We start from the raw sequence: 14812 nt of genomic DNA, 5'->3' as shown, positions 1-14812 counted from the left end.
TGGCATCCAATTCCTTGTTCCCATAAACTTTGTTCCAGTGAGAATCCTAGTAAATGTTTCCATGTGAAAATGAGAGAGCTTCCCTGGGTTATACATGTGTAAGTAGAATTGCTGGGGCTCACTCTGTATGAATATCCAACTTCATTAAGTGCCACCAGATGGCTGTCTTCAGAGTCACCAAAGAACATGTAGCCAAATCCAAGTATCTCTTCTCTGTGCTAATCCTCAGTAGCATTTGTTAGGGTTATCATTTCAAAAGAGTTTTCATTCTGATCCCATAAAATCACCTGGATTTTCTCCCTGTTTCACTCTGGTAATTCATTCTCAGTCTTTGATTGTTTTTCCCTTTTTGCTGACACTCAATGAGGACTCCCCAAAGATCTGTCCAAGAAGCAAGTCCTTCTCATGGTTAATATGCAGAACCATGGGTACTCTCTCAGATTCCCATGGCTGATACACAGGGTCTTCAAAAAGTTCATGACAAATACATATTCTTATTTTTTCTAGGCAATTTCCTACAAGAAAATAATTGGTTAATAGAAGGGCATATTGGTATTGAGATTTTATGAAGTGTCCATAGAAACAAGGAAATGTAATCATTAAATATAAGACTCATTAATAAAAACCAAACCCTCCTTCTCCCCATAGAGCCTACAAAAGTTTTTCTGCCAAAGAACCACCTCAACAGAGAACACAAACAAGCCTGTGCTTATTATGCAAGGAGAGTTTGATTCTGCAGTTAACCAGCTTCAAAAGCCTTCAGCAAGAATGGTGAGAGCATCTTTGGATGCTCAGAAATGGAAACAAATTTTTCTCCTTGGAAATCTGACTGCTCTCAATCTATATGGTTTCTACGTTGTTGCTTGTGCTGCTGCTGGCACGCAGTGCTTGGTGATGTTGGGCAAAGACCAGAGGCAGGAACAATGCAGTGCTGCGGGGAGAAAATGAGCACTCAGAGACCCCACTGTTGAATATTGCAAAAGCCTCAGGGAGGGGGGCTTATGAAAAGCCCCATCCAAGGCAGTTCCCATGCACTTTCCACAGCTCCCAACTTCCTTTAGGGACAAAGAAACGTCCATTAAGTGTCTCTTTGCATAAGGTCTTAGATGCCAAGGAAAATGAATCCCAACAGGTTCAGCCGAGATGCCTTCTACAATGAATGAATTGGTTTAATATCCTCCATTGCTGGGGGGTTTATTTGTGTGTTTTACTTTAAACCAGCAGATTCCTGTTTGTGAATGAAAGTGCATATCTGGGCAAACCCTCTTCTCTCTACAGAAGCTAGAAAAGACCTTATATCAGTGCTTCTGACACTTTGGGGAGGTTCTGGGTCATCCCTCTGAGAACCTAATTAAAGTACAGGATCTCTTTATGACTCACCCATTCACAGGCACACACAGAGACACAACCATAGACCTAGGCCTCGTGTTAAAAACTCCTGCTTTAAATAATTTTCCACAGTTACATTCCCACAGTTTGATAACTTGGGGTATGCATTCAGGTGAATTTAGCAAAATTAAACACATTCCCATGGTACCATTGCTGGCCAGCTCACAAGTGTTGGTTTGAGTTAAGAAGTGAAGCAAGGTGTAGGTGAGTGAGGCAATGCAGCCCCAAGATGAGAGCCCACATGGAGGTTCATGGGCTGGTTTACCTACTGTGCCACTTTGTGCAAGTCCCAGTGCTCCCAGTTATGAAGAGGAGATAGAACTGGGGACAGATGAGACACTGCCTAGCACCTGGTATGTTCCCAAGAAAAGTTACCCATTATTCTTCATGTTGTAAGTCATCCAGACTATGAACCCATCATTATTTAGCTCTTCTCCTCTTCCTTCTCTTAAACCTTATGATTTAGAAACACACAGGTCCTTGAGAAGGGGAAGGGAATTGAGAATCCTATCCAAGGGTGTCTCACATAGGTGGTCACTTGGTCTCTCCCAGGATACTTAGTACATAACCTCTGGATTCCTGCACTATGCTCAACTCTCCTGAGCCAACATAGCAGGAAGAATAGATACCTCTTCAGCACCTCCTCCCAGTTGGGGGCAGGTCTGTGTGTAAGGACCCTCTACCTTTTATTAAACCATAGCTGCCTTCTCTTATCGCTGCCACTGTTGCTCATAGCTTACTAATTAGAAGTGTAGAGATCAATCTTCTTTTCCTTTCAGCCTGAGAAGTTTCCAGAAGGCAGGGCTATATTCACAAGCACTTCTACTCACCCCCAGCATCAACTTTGGTACCCAACCCTAAGTCAGTGCTCAGTTTTTATATAATCTTTTAAGGGTTTAAATAAACGGAAACAGATGTGAGATTTCTCCACAGCCCTAAATGTCCTCTCTTGAAAAAGATTATTGTCTCCTATTTCCTCAAAATTTGCATACAACCTAGTTCCTGGGCTGTTCAACATCTAAAAAGTCCTTTGATTTGAGTGCAGTATTCAGGGGCAGCCTGACCAAGCCAGAGCCACATCATCATCAGCCTTGCTCTGTTCATCCTATTCATTCAAGCTGCTTTTGCTTGTTCCTAGAAAATGGAGACTCCAAAATGAGAATTATATCTAGTACACAGCTCAACACACTTGGCTGTTTACTAATTATTACACTTCCGTTTAGGGAGAAGCATACTAGTCCTTTCTAAATCCATCCTGGCACTAATTTCAGCTCACATGAGACACGGAATCATTTTCTATTTTCACATTGGCCATTGAGCTTATGTTAATGTTCCAAAATTCATTTTTTAAAAAAGAAAGCCTTATTTTTTTTCTCTCATAGTTGTTAAGTTTATGATTCCTTCTGGCACAGCTTCTCTTCCTCCATCTTGACCTAAGAAGTTGCAGAAGAAGTGCTCAGAGAAACCAGTCTCCAGTACCCACAGGGGCAGGGAAAATCAAAGAAGAAATCAAAGGAGAAATATTTGTGCAAAGTAAAGATTTAAAAAAAAAAAACCTACTTCTGTCTGTCTTCAGGCGTGTCAGCCAAGGGAATGTCTGAAATTCCATCCTTCTCCTCAAGGCACAGCTGGCAGGTTTCATTTTCACACAAGCCTTGCTGGAGCTCAGGGAGTCCAGCAAAGCTGGTTGTCCTATAAATCCACAATCCAACAGGACAGGAGAGGGTGTGAGTCCCCTAATAAATATTAACACTGGCTCCCAGACTTTCGTGTGATGACTGTTTTCAAAGACAGAGTCTCCTATCTAAAGGTTCAGATTGACAGGCCATGATTAGGAAGCTCTTTCATCAACCAAATGGGTGGAGAAACACTAGCATATAATTAACTTTTTTAGCTGATGCTGTTTTGTTGGGTTGTTAAAAAAATTCTTATTATTTAAGGCTTGTGATTCCACAACTCTTAATTCAATAATTCTCTTTCTGAAGGAAGTTCCATTTCCCAAGTGGTCCAGCAAGGTCTACCAATTTCTTCAAGGTCAAACCATCAGTCAGAAGGAGCACAAAGTCAGGCTGCCTCTGGGATTGTGGCTGAATCAGAGGATCATCAGGTTGGGTGAGCCTGGCCCTCCGTGGGGCAAGTAAAGATCCGTGGGAGACACAAGGATCAGTAGGGGAACCTGGAAAAGACCAACGTGGCTGCCTCCCATAGCCACCATCCCAACAGCATCTGCATAGCCACTGGTTGAGAAAACTACTAAAGTACCCCAAATCTATGAGTTGTTCCTGCCTGCCTGCTTTTACAGAGAGCAAATCCCAAACAAGGGGACCCCAGAGTATAATTTCAGGGGGACTAAATGAGAAACCAAAGGAGATTCAGGAAATGTTTACAACTCGTTTTCCCAGTGGAGGGTCTGATTCTGGGAGAGGAAGGAGTTTGGGACAAGGAAGTGAACAACTGGGTTGATTTTAAACCTGCATTTTATAACCCACACCATGACCTGGTGCATTAGGCAGAACGCATCCAATGAGCACTGACCTGAGAAGAAATTCTTGTCAAGTTACTAGTGAAGAGTTCAAGAGGGCTTTAGATCGTATGAGAGAGAAAAATGCCCATGTAAATCGGTAAAATCACAGCAAGATGGAAGACAAATCAACAATAATACATAAAAAGGAACATCTGACTTCTTCAGAAAGCACATAAACATTCTAAACTCTTAATATTATTCTGATTAAATCCTAGTATAAATAACCTGTAGCATGAAACTCACGACTTGAATTCAGCATGGAAACGGTGTTTATTGTCCATTTCAAGTGAAAAAATGAGATAATGCATACAAAATGCCTATCAACTGAAACGCTATCCATTTATTTTGTTGATTGCATGAAGGTTTACTGCTTGGCAACTCCATATCACATCCTGCATTGTACACACAGCAGCTACGTAAGCAAACATAACTACTTCTTGCTCTTATAAAGCTTATTAATTAAGCAGACGATTGGAATAGTGGTCACACCACCAGTTGGGATACCCATAGCCCATATTGGAATGATCCTACTTCTGCCTAATGTGCATCCTGGGAGGCAGCAGTGATGGCGCAAGTACTTGGGTCCCTGCCAGCTACAGGGGAGATGTGGATGGAGTTCCTGGTCCCTGCTTTCCTCCTGGACCAGCCCTGCTTATTGTGAGCAAATGAATGGAAGATCTCTATCTCTCTGCCTTTCAAATAAAATTAAAATAGGTAAATAACAATTCATATCAGCCATTTTATTATTTTAAAGAAGCTTGATAGCCAGTGAGTGCTTCATAGTGCATGTCATTGCAGATAGAGATGATCAAAGCAAAGAGAAGGGAAGAGAAGTTCTTAAGAAGATCAGCCAGTTGGAAGACCACAATGGACAGAGCCAAGATGACAAAGCTCACAAGTCAGCTAAGCAAGAATTCAGTGCAGTTGAATGCAATGATGAAGATGATAGGTTTTGATTTTCCCAGTAGGTAATTACATCTGTACACCTCACTTTTGTCACCTGCAAAATAGAAATAATAATGCTCATTCACAAAGGTTTTGTAAAAAAATAAATGAGTGCTTATATACAAAGTTTATTGGAAGGACCCAACAAATAGTGATTTTAAAAGAATGAAAGAAATGTTTACTTTCTATCTCATATCTCTATACAATTTGTGTTTAACATATCTTTTTTCTTATTTATTTGGAAGGAAGAGAGACAGAGAGGGGAAGAGAGATTGGCAGACAGAGATCTTCCATCTAAAGGTTCATTTCTTAAATGCCTATGATAGCTAGGCCAAAGCCAAGAGCTCAGAATGCAATCTGAGTTTCTCACATGGGTGGCAGGCACCAAGGTACTTGATGTACCACCACTGTTTCCCAGGATGCACATTAGGAGGAAGTTGGAATGGGAAGTGGAGCCAGGCACTCCAATATGAGATGCAGACATCCCAAGCAGCACCTTAACCACTGCACCAAACACCCAGCGCATTGTTGGTATTTTTATAGTAAGTATATTTTACGAGGATAGCCAATGAAAAAGGAGGGAAAGATGACTACCAAAATACAAGGAAGGATCAAATTAATCCTTAATAAAGTTAATTTTTTAAAAATATAAGAAAATAAGTAAAATTCCAAACTCAAAAATTAGGACAAGGAAATCCAAATCCAACTTCCTTCTCCCAGAGGTTACGCAACAGGGGTCAAAACTCAAGCATCCACACAATCAGAATCATCACTGGAAGTAGAGACCCATGACTGCCAGGACCCAGCGCTCTGCCACCGGTGCCCTCCATGCACAGGACCTGCCAATGCTGGCCCTGAGAAGGGGAATCCCAGACCTACTCAGGTGGAGTAAATCCCGGAGCTCTGGAGGTCCCGCTGAGGCCTTTACACATGCATCTTGAATGGGAGACAGCTGTCTGCCTGATGCCCACAGAAATGGCCACATCAAGAGGGCTGGAGCTTCCACAAACAGCTCTTCACTCAGCCAGTATAGACCATCTTACATAGGCCTTCAGACAAGCTCTGCATTTTTCCCCAAATGCACCCTGTCCTGCAGTGAAAAGAGTAGGGCTGGGATGCAGACAGACCGCTTTCAGAACCTCTGTCTGTCGCCAACATATTACCGATATGTGCTCATCTGCAGTTTATTTCACTACCTTACCTCTACTGCTTGACTCCGAATGCCCTGCAAACGTGATCCAAAGAAAACAAGGCCCACCAGTCTGTGAAATGTCCTAGCCTAATTTCATTTACTAGTAAGTGCTTAGTAAGGACTGGCTGTGAGCACCTGGATTTCTGGACTATGATCAAAAGTCAAACACATTGAAGATTTGCCCAATCTTTGGTTAAATGTCATTGTGTGGACTGAATCAGAGGAGAGTGGTGGGAACAAAAAAACTTGGATGTGGATCTTCTATGGCCCCAGAATAATAACCACTGACGAGTAAAAATTGTTAGTCTGATTCACCTACACCTCTTCCTAGGAATCATATCTCTTTCTTCACCAATGCAAATGACTAAATAAGGGGTTGTCTCTCAAATGTTTTCTATACATGGCCACTGTTGCAAAAGGGATGCCATGAAAACACCCTAACGGCTTTCATTTCCCAACAGAATGATTGGCGTCTGAAGGCGAAGCTCGTGCCGTGTGGCCCAGAAACCCAAGGACGTGCAGGGCAGTCCTGGAGCCGCGGGTGTCTGTGCTCTCCTTCTGCTGTGATGTCTCGTCTACTTTCGCAGAGCCTGGCAAGCTGTGCCCTGTGGGGTCCTGTGGGTGCATGTGATGATGGCACCTTGTGTCATGGCTGCGGGAGCCGCTGCAGATTAAAGACTAAAGAAGTGCCACTCAAATGTGCTGTGTGATCCCGTACTGCAACTCAGACTTTAAACAAAAAAGCTGTCAAGAACATTGTTGAAACAATGGATTTGGGGGGGGGGGGGGGGGGACTTGTACTGAAATAATCAGTTTCAAATTTTTAAATTCCACATTGAAAAAACACACTAAATGGTGGGAAAATTGTCCAGAATGAACATCCTCAAGTAATATAATTTTATCAAAAATTTGTTTACAAATCTTTTGCACATCCAGACCAAAAGATAAAGTCACTGACTGGGAAAAAGAAAATTCCACTGTCATTAATGTGAATGCCAGCAATAATTTACGGTACTTAAGAAAGTAAAAAATAAGCCAAGGATATTTCTATGCAGCCCAAGTCACCTCAGGAATAAAGGGCATGGAATGTACAACATTTTATTGTGAAATATTTTTACAGTTACAGAACAGTGGCAAAGCAAAACACAAATAGAGCCAAGAGTGCCCGAATGTGCGGTTGACATTTTCCACAGCTGCAGTTTCATTTCGAAACAAGAAGCCAACACTGGAAACAGAGCATGAACCCAAGTGCCGACCTTGTTGGACTGCACCAGTTTTCCCACAAGTGTCCTTTCTCTGAGACCCTATCCAGGACCCTCAATCACATTTAGTGGTTATTTCTCCTTCCTGTCCCCCAAGGTGTGACAACTGCTCTATCTTTTCTTGTCTTTCATGACCTTGGCATTTTTGAAGAGTATGATTTGAAGAGTATGACTCAGCTATTTCATACGAAGTCTTCTACTTTGGGTTTTTCTGATTCAGTTCTCTTCTTACATTGAGGTTGTACATTTGAGTCAAGAATACACAGAAGTTGTGTTTTGGGTTTTGTTTTTGCTTTTGTTTGGTTTGTTTGGATTTTGTCCCTCACACCAGAGAATATGTGATGTCAAAATGTCCATCACCTATGATGTGATCTTAAGATGGTCTCTGTTGGGTTTCTCTTCTATAAAGTTACTATTTTTCTATTTATAATTAATAAATACCTGAAACAAAATACTTCTAGACTAAGCCTATTTCTTCTCAAAATTATATCCACTAATTTTTGCATCTGTTTGGGAAACGGCTACAGCATATAATGTTGTGGTATTTGCTAATGGTGGTTTTAGATAATTTGATTTAATTATTTTAAGAAACAGATATGAGGCCAGCGCTGTGGCACAGTGGGTTAAAGCACCGGCCTGCAGTGCTGGCATCCCATATGGGCGCTGGTTCAAGACCCGGCTGCTCCACTTCCAATCCAGCTCTCTGCTATGGCCTGGGAAAGCAGTAGAAGATGGCCCAAGTCCTTGGACCCCTGCACCCGCGTGGGAGACCAAGAAGTTCCTGGCTCCTTGCTCCTGGCTTCGGATCAGCACAGCTCCAGCTGTTGTGGCCAACTGGGGAGTGAATCAGTGGATGGAAGATCTCTCTCTCTCTCTCTGCCTCTCCTTCTCTCTCTGTGTAACTCTTTCAAATAAACAAATAAATCTTTAAAAAGAGAGAGAGAGAGCTAGAGAAAGACAGAGAGAGCAAGAGAGATTGACAGTGGGAACTCTGATCCACTGGCTCACACCCCGGATGCCTGCAATGACTGAGGGTACAAAAGCCAGAAACCTGGAACTCAGTCTTGGCCTCCACGTGGTGGCCGGGATCCAACCACTTGAGCCATCACCACTGCCTCCCAGGGTCTGTGTATATTAGCAGGAAGCTGGAGTCCAGAGCAGGAGGTGGGTACCAAACAGCTGCTCTGTTGTGGAATGTGAATGTCCTAGTAGTGGCTTAACTGCTAAGACAAATGTCCACCCACTCAGTGGTAATCTTGTATTTCCTCATTCCTTCTACATTTGAAAATCAGTTCTTCTCTAAGGAAGAGCTGTCCCTTTGTACTTTTTTTTTTTTTTTTTTTTTTTTTTTTGACAGGCAGAGTGGACAGTGAGAGAGAGAGACAGAGGGAAAGGTCTTCCTTTTTTTTTTTTTTTTTTTTGATAGGCAGAGTGGACAGTGAGAGAGAGAGACAGAGAGAAAGGTCTTCCTTTGCCGTTGGTTCATCCTCCAATGGCCACCGTGGCCGGTGTGCTGTGGCCGGTGCACCGCGCTGATCCGATGGCAGGAGCCAGGTGCTTCTCCTGGTCTCCCATAGGGTGCAGGGCCCAAGCACTTGGGCCATCCTCCACTGCACTCCCTGGCCACAGCAGAGAGCTGGCCTGGAAGAGGGGCAACCGGGACAGAATCCGGTGCCCCGACCGGGACTAGAACCCGGTGTGCCAGCACCACAAGGCGAAGGATTAGCCTAGTGAGCCGTGGTACCGGCCCCTTTGTACCTTTATGTATTTCCTCATTTATTTATATGAGTCCATATGGATTTATTTTAATCTATGGATTATAACTCAATATTAACATTTCTTCGTTGTTCTAATTGCTTTAGTTTGGAATATTGGGAGCTACTTCAGATTGATTAATGTATCCTAGAAAATGACTTCTTTAAAAAAGATATAAATCACTATTAAAGAAAAGATCTAAACACTTACCATTAAAATAAGAAAATCTTATGTTCATCAAATCAGACCAGTAGCAGAAGGAAGGAAAGTTGCAGAGCAGTAAATTTTTGCAATATATATTATGTCTGGAAGAACTGGAGTATTCCTAAGTCGAAAAGTGTAAGTCGGATGGGCAAGGCTAACAATTTGAATGCACACCTCACAAAGGAGGAAATTCAGACGACGTAAATATTTGAAAAAGAGTTGACTCTCGTAAGCAAACAGGTAGAACAAATGAAAATCACAGTGAGATACCACTGCATACTTGCTGAGCTGCTTGAAAATAAAGGACATCAGGAAGAAGCACCTGACTCCTGGCTTCGGATCGGCACAGTGCTGGCCATAGTGGCCATTTGGGGAGTGAACCATCAGAAGGAAGACCTCTCTCTCTATAACTCTACCAGTCAAAAAAAGAAGAGAAGAGAAGAGAAGGGAAGGGAAGGGAAGGGAAGGGAAGGGAAGGGAAGGGAAGGGAAGGGAAGGGAAGGGAAGGGAAGGGAAGGGAAGGGAAGGGAAGGGAAGGGAAAAAAGAAAATGAAAGACAACCCCCTTGGAAAACAAGATGAGTTTCTCTAACACAGATGAAGATACCTGGAAGCTGACCTTGTTGAAATGCCTGATTCTGTGTGTGCATATACTCTGTGCATGTGGATCTATCAGAGGTTGAGTAATCTTATTAAACTGTTCAAACACAATTGTCTGTCAATTTGTCCTCTTATTTTAACGTTGTATCTTTTATATATAATACTATATTATTCTGTACCCAAGTGTTTACCGTCATGATCACATATTTCCATGGTGATTTGGTCCTTTACCAAGGTATTGGCTGTTTTTCATTTTGGATTGAGGTTCTCTGGTGTGCTTTGATCCATTTCTTAAAGTTACTTTCCTGATTCACGTGACTTTAGATGTTTCCTTTGCACATAGCACATGGGCTTCTTGCTGACTTTTAAAAGCCAAGCAGAAAATAATTGTTGAGGGATTAACTTGATTATGTTAATGATTAACTTGAATCTGTTTTGACACTTTCTTTTAATTACTTTGTTGTTTCTTTTTGTTTTGATCTTTTTAAGCTACTGACTTTTTAAAGCTTCTTAAATATTAAGTATTGAATAACACAAATCTCCCTTAAAGTACTACCATGCTATAATCCACATTTTCGTGCATTTTATAAATTTTAATATATAACATTTTCATCATCACTTTGTTCTAAGTATTATTTTTTATTTCTGTTTTCTTCTTGAATTACTGGAAAGGATATTATTTATTTAAAATGCGTGAAATTGGGGCCAGTACCATGGCACAGTAGGCTAATCCCCTGCCTGCAGCGCTGGCATCCCATATGGGCACTGATTCTAGTCCTGGTTGCTCCTCTTCAAATCCAGCTCTCTGTTGTGGCCTGGGAAAGCAGTAGAAAATAGCCCAAGTGCCTGGGCCTCTGCACCCACATAGGAGACCAGGAAGAAACACCTGGCTCCTGGCTTCAGATTGGCACAGCTACAGCTGTTGCGGCCATTTGGGGAGTGAACCAGTAGAAGGAAGACCTTTCTCTCTGTCTCTCCCCCTCTCTGTCTGTAACTCTACCTCTTGAATAATAAATAAAATATTTTAAAAAATAAATAAAATGCATGGGATTTTAAGCTTATTTATGATTTAGCTAAGATCACAGAATAAGGTGTTATTACTGAAATTATATTTTATTGTTTGAGAAGAAAGGATTCTTTATGTGTCATATGCTGAATTCTTACAAGCCCCATTAATTCATATTTATTAGATTGTGTTATTCAACTTTTCTCTAGATTTACTAGTTTTTGTCTAACTATCCATAATTGAGTGAGTTATACTGTAATTTCTCACTAAAATGGTGACTCAGCTTTTCCTTATAATTTTATCAAGTTGACATTTGCACTGTCATTCATTTATATTTCTCTAGACTATTTTGTTAGATGCATAGATGGTTATTGTCTTTCTGATACATGAAAATGTTTATATTATGTAGTGACCTCCCTTGTCTGAAATTATTATATTTTACTTAAATTCTATTTTGTCTAAATTTCATGGTGCTACTATAGCTTTGCCTTGCTTAGTGATGCAAGGTATATATGTTTCTTTCCTTTCACAGTCATCCTCTCAATGTTCTTCTTATTAATAGGATAAATGGCTACATTCTAAATTTCATGCAATCAGACAAGTTTCATCTTTTAACTGGTGGACTTTCCGTTGTGATTCTTGGCATATGTTTAACCGGTATCTCATCTCTCAACAATGGATCTATGTCTTTCCTACTTTTCTTATGCTTATTTTCCTCTGATTTCCTTTTTATAATTGATAAACTTCTGTTCATTCTTTTCCTAATCCACTTTTGCTATTCTGGAATTGTATACTCCTATGTATATTTTGATTCTGTCTTTTCATTATTTCCATAAATCAGACATTGTTATTTAGATAATGTGTTTGCACTTATAAATTTATTTTGTTTATTTATTTACTACTTTCTCACCCTTCCTTCTTGCATCTTAAATCAAAGACTTTCTAAGATCACTTTTCTTCTACCTGAACCAACATTTTTTAATTTAATTTATCTTTAAAGATAAGTTACTTCTCTTTTGTTTTACTTGGAAATGCCTTACCAAGAAGTTTTCTAGGTTGTATTTTTGTAATCAACAAATTAAAAACATTCCACTGACTGCTGCCTTCCACTGTTGCTGCTGACATCTGCTGTGAACCAACTCGTCTTTTGTGACCACGTCTTCGTTCTCTATCCGCTGTTAACAGTAACAGAAACAGACAAGCCCAAGTCCCTGATCTCATATAACTTGTGACCTAAATCTACTAGGAACACATAGATGATAAGCAAGCAAATATATGTCACGAGATTCTAGTGCTATGAGCAAAAAGGTAATAGAACTGAGGAAGAAGGAAAGGAGAGTGAAGGTGAATCCATTTCACGGAGGACAGTCAGGGAAGGCGTCCAGTTAGGGGCTCTTAGAACAGGGACCTCACAATAAGGGAGCTAACTCTGGGGCTCCTGTGTCCCAAGGACAGAGCACAGCCATTGCCAAGGCTCAGAAGTGGGCGTGCGCTCTGAGTCAGAGCCAGCAAGATCAACACCGCCTGAAGGAAAGACCCACAGGAGAGGGGTTTGGGGAGAATAAGTTGGAGAGCCAGCATTCAGCCAGATCTTATGGAGCCGTGGAGGCCATTTTAAGGACTTCAGAGGGTTGTAAGTTGAGGAATTTTACAGACTGAATTGTGGCCCGGTCCCAAGTAATAAGATAAAACACTCGATATAACTGCTTCTGGAGATAGGTAATCAAGATGAGGTGGATGGGTGGGACCCTAACCCAATACAATTGGCGTTCTTGTAAGAAGAGGAGGGGACACAGGAGATTTAAACACAGAGACCAGTCCCAGCGAGGACATAGCAGGGAGTGAGGCCTCCAGAGAAACCAAGCCTGCTGGCCCTGGTCTTGCACTTGCTGCTCCAGAATTCTGAGAAGGCAGCTCGCCTTGTGCGCGCCACCAGCCTGCTGTTCTGCCGTGGCAGCCCGAGCTAGCAAGCACGACTCCCATTTCCAGTTCCCGCCTCTCAGTCTCTCCCCGTCAGCTTGGGCCATCTTGCTATAATTTTGCCAAAATCCTCATCTTTTACACTCAAGGATCTGGGACTCCTTGGGATGGTCCAGACATGAATTTGTAGTCTCTTTTCAATCTTGCATAAAATTCTTTTATGTTTTATGGTTTTATGGTTTTGGCACGAAGAAGCAACTTCCCTAGTTGCCAGTATTTTTGTCCTTTTTTCTAATCAAATAGCCACTGCACTGAGAATCTGTGAGGATGATGTTATACAGATGTGTTCACCCCTTCAGCCCTCTAGGAAGTCTGATGAACAACCTTCCAAATGGATATGCACTGTACAACAGATTTGTTAAAGGTTTCTTGATGAAGCAAGGTTATGTATTTAATAGTCTTCTGATTTATGAAAATCTTCTAACCTACCTGGTAATGAAGCAGCAGACAAACAACATCTGGGCAGATATTTATCTTGTTAAGTTAAACATGCACCTGGCCCCTTAATTATCAACTGTAATTGACAACTTCATCATCACAGAGCACTTTTCTGTCCATGCCACAGCGGTGCAAGTAATTAGGTAATAATTAATGATTCTTTAAGTGCACGATTTCCTATGAGTTCAATTTTCACCGTACGTATATTTAAAGAGCAACAACTCTGTTTGTTTTACCCATATAGGCAAATCTTCGAATGAATGGAGATTGCTGTACTTATCATGGGTATCTCAAAGGATCATCTATAATCATTCCTGACTTTTTTGTCCAACTCCATATAGTGCTTGTTTTATTTCCATTCCACCTTATCAAATGACCACAGAGTACTGGAACTAACAGTAGGGACCAAATGCATCTACATTCACAAAGATGCTCATGACTGTGTTTCACCCTTTATAGAACTATGTAAATACAAGAGCACCTCAAAAAAGTTCATAGAAATGTGGAATTAAAAGATAATGCACATTTCCCACCTGCATTTTAAAGTAGCCTCATTCAAAAATGACCAACGCTGGAAAAAGAGTAAGTCAGTTATACCACATGAACTACACAGAATATTATGCAAAAATTTTGAGTTATAATTTTAAAATGGTACCATATCAAGAAAAAACACAGAACTCTCCAATTATAATTGTATAAAAGATGTATTTTAATAAACAAATAATATAAAAAAGAAGTCATATAGCAATACTCACAAATAAAATTACTTCACCAGAGTGTAGTAAAACACTCTTTCTTTTAAAAAATATTCCAGTCACATTTTTCAGTAGGTAACACATGCCCACCAGACAACACCCAGACATGATGCATTGTAAAGTTAATGTCATCTTGGATCTGTCCCTCTATGATCTTGCTTCATTTCATAGATGAAACCTTTCTAGAAACAAGGAACATTTACTAGTTTTTGAATGTTATTCCAAAGACAATCTATATGTTCATAAAAATATATACACATGTTCTTTTTAACAAATTGTAGCAGTAATGCCACACATGTTATTTTACATGTTTGTTGCTTTTCTTCCTCAATAATTCTTGGAATAGTTCCATGTCATTACATAGAAAGCCATCTAATTATTTTTAATTGATATGATGTTTTATTAAACGAATTTATCATAATTTATTCAACCACGCTGTACTCATGTACATTTAGGTTAATTCCAATATTTTGCTATTTGAAATAATGTGTTCCACACAATAGCCAGTTTTATCCACTGGAAATGAAAATGGGAGGAGGTTTCTATGTGAAGATAGCACCATAATCCTAGCTTTCCTCCATTCGTCTTCCTGGAGGCTGAGTAAGTTTAAGTGAAGAAGGGGAAACATACACCTAGGAATCAGAATCACTGTCTTTTAGCAGTGAGGAAGACAAAAATCCCACACACTTCTTATCCAGTTTTGAGGAAAGAAAGAAAAGTGAGATGGACATGCAACTTGTACAACAAACTCCAAATCATACAC

Source organism: Oryctolagus cuniculus, chromosome 16, assembly GCF_964237555.1.
Source record: "Oryctolagus cuniculus chromosome 16, mOryCun1.1, whole genome shotgun sequence".
NCBI lineage: Eukaryota > Metazoa > Chordata > Mammalia > Lagomorpha > Leporidae > Oryctolagus > Oryctolagus cuniculus.
The sequence above is the reverse complement of the archived record's forward strand: the minus strand, read 5'-3'. Positions refer to the sequence as shown.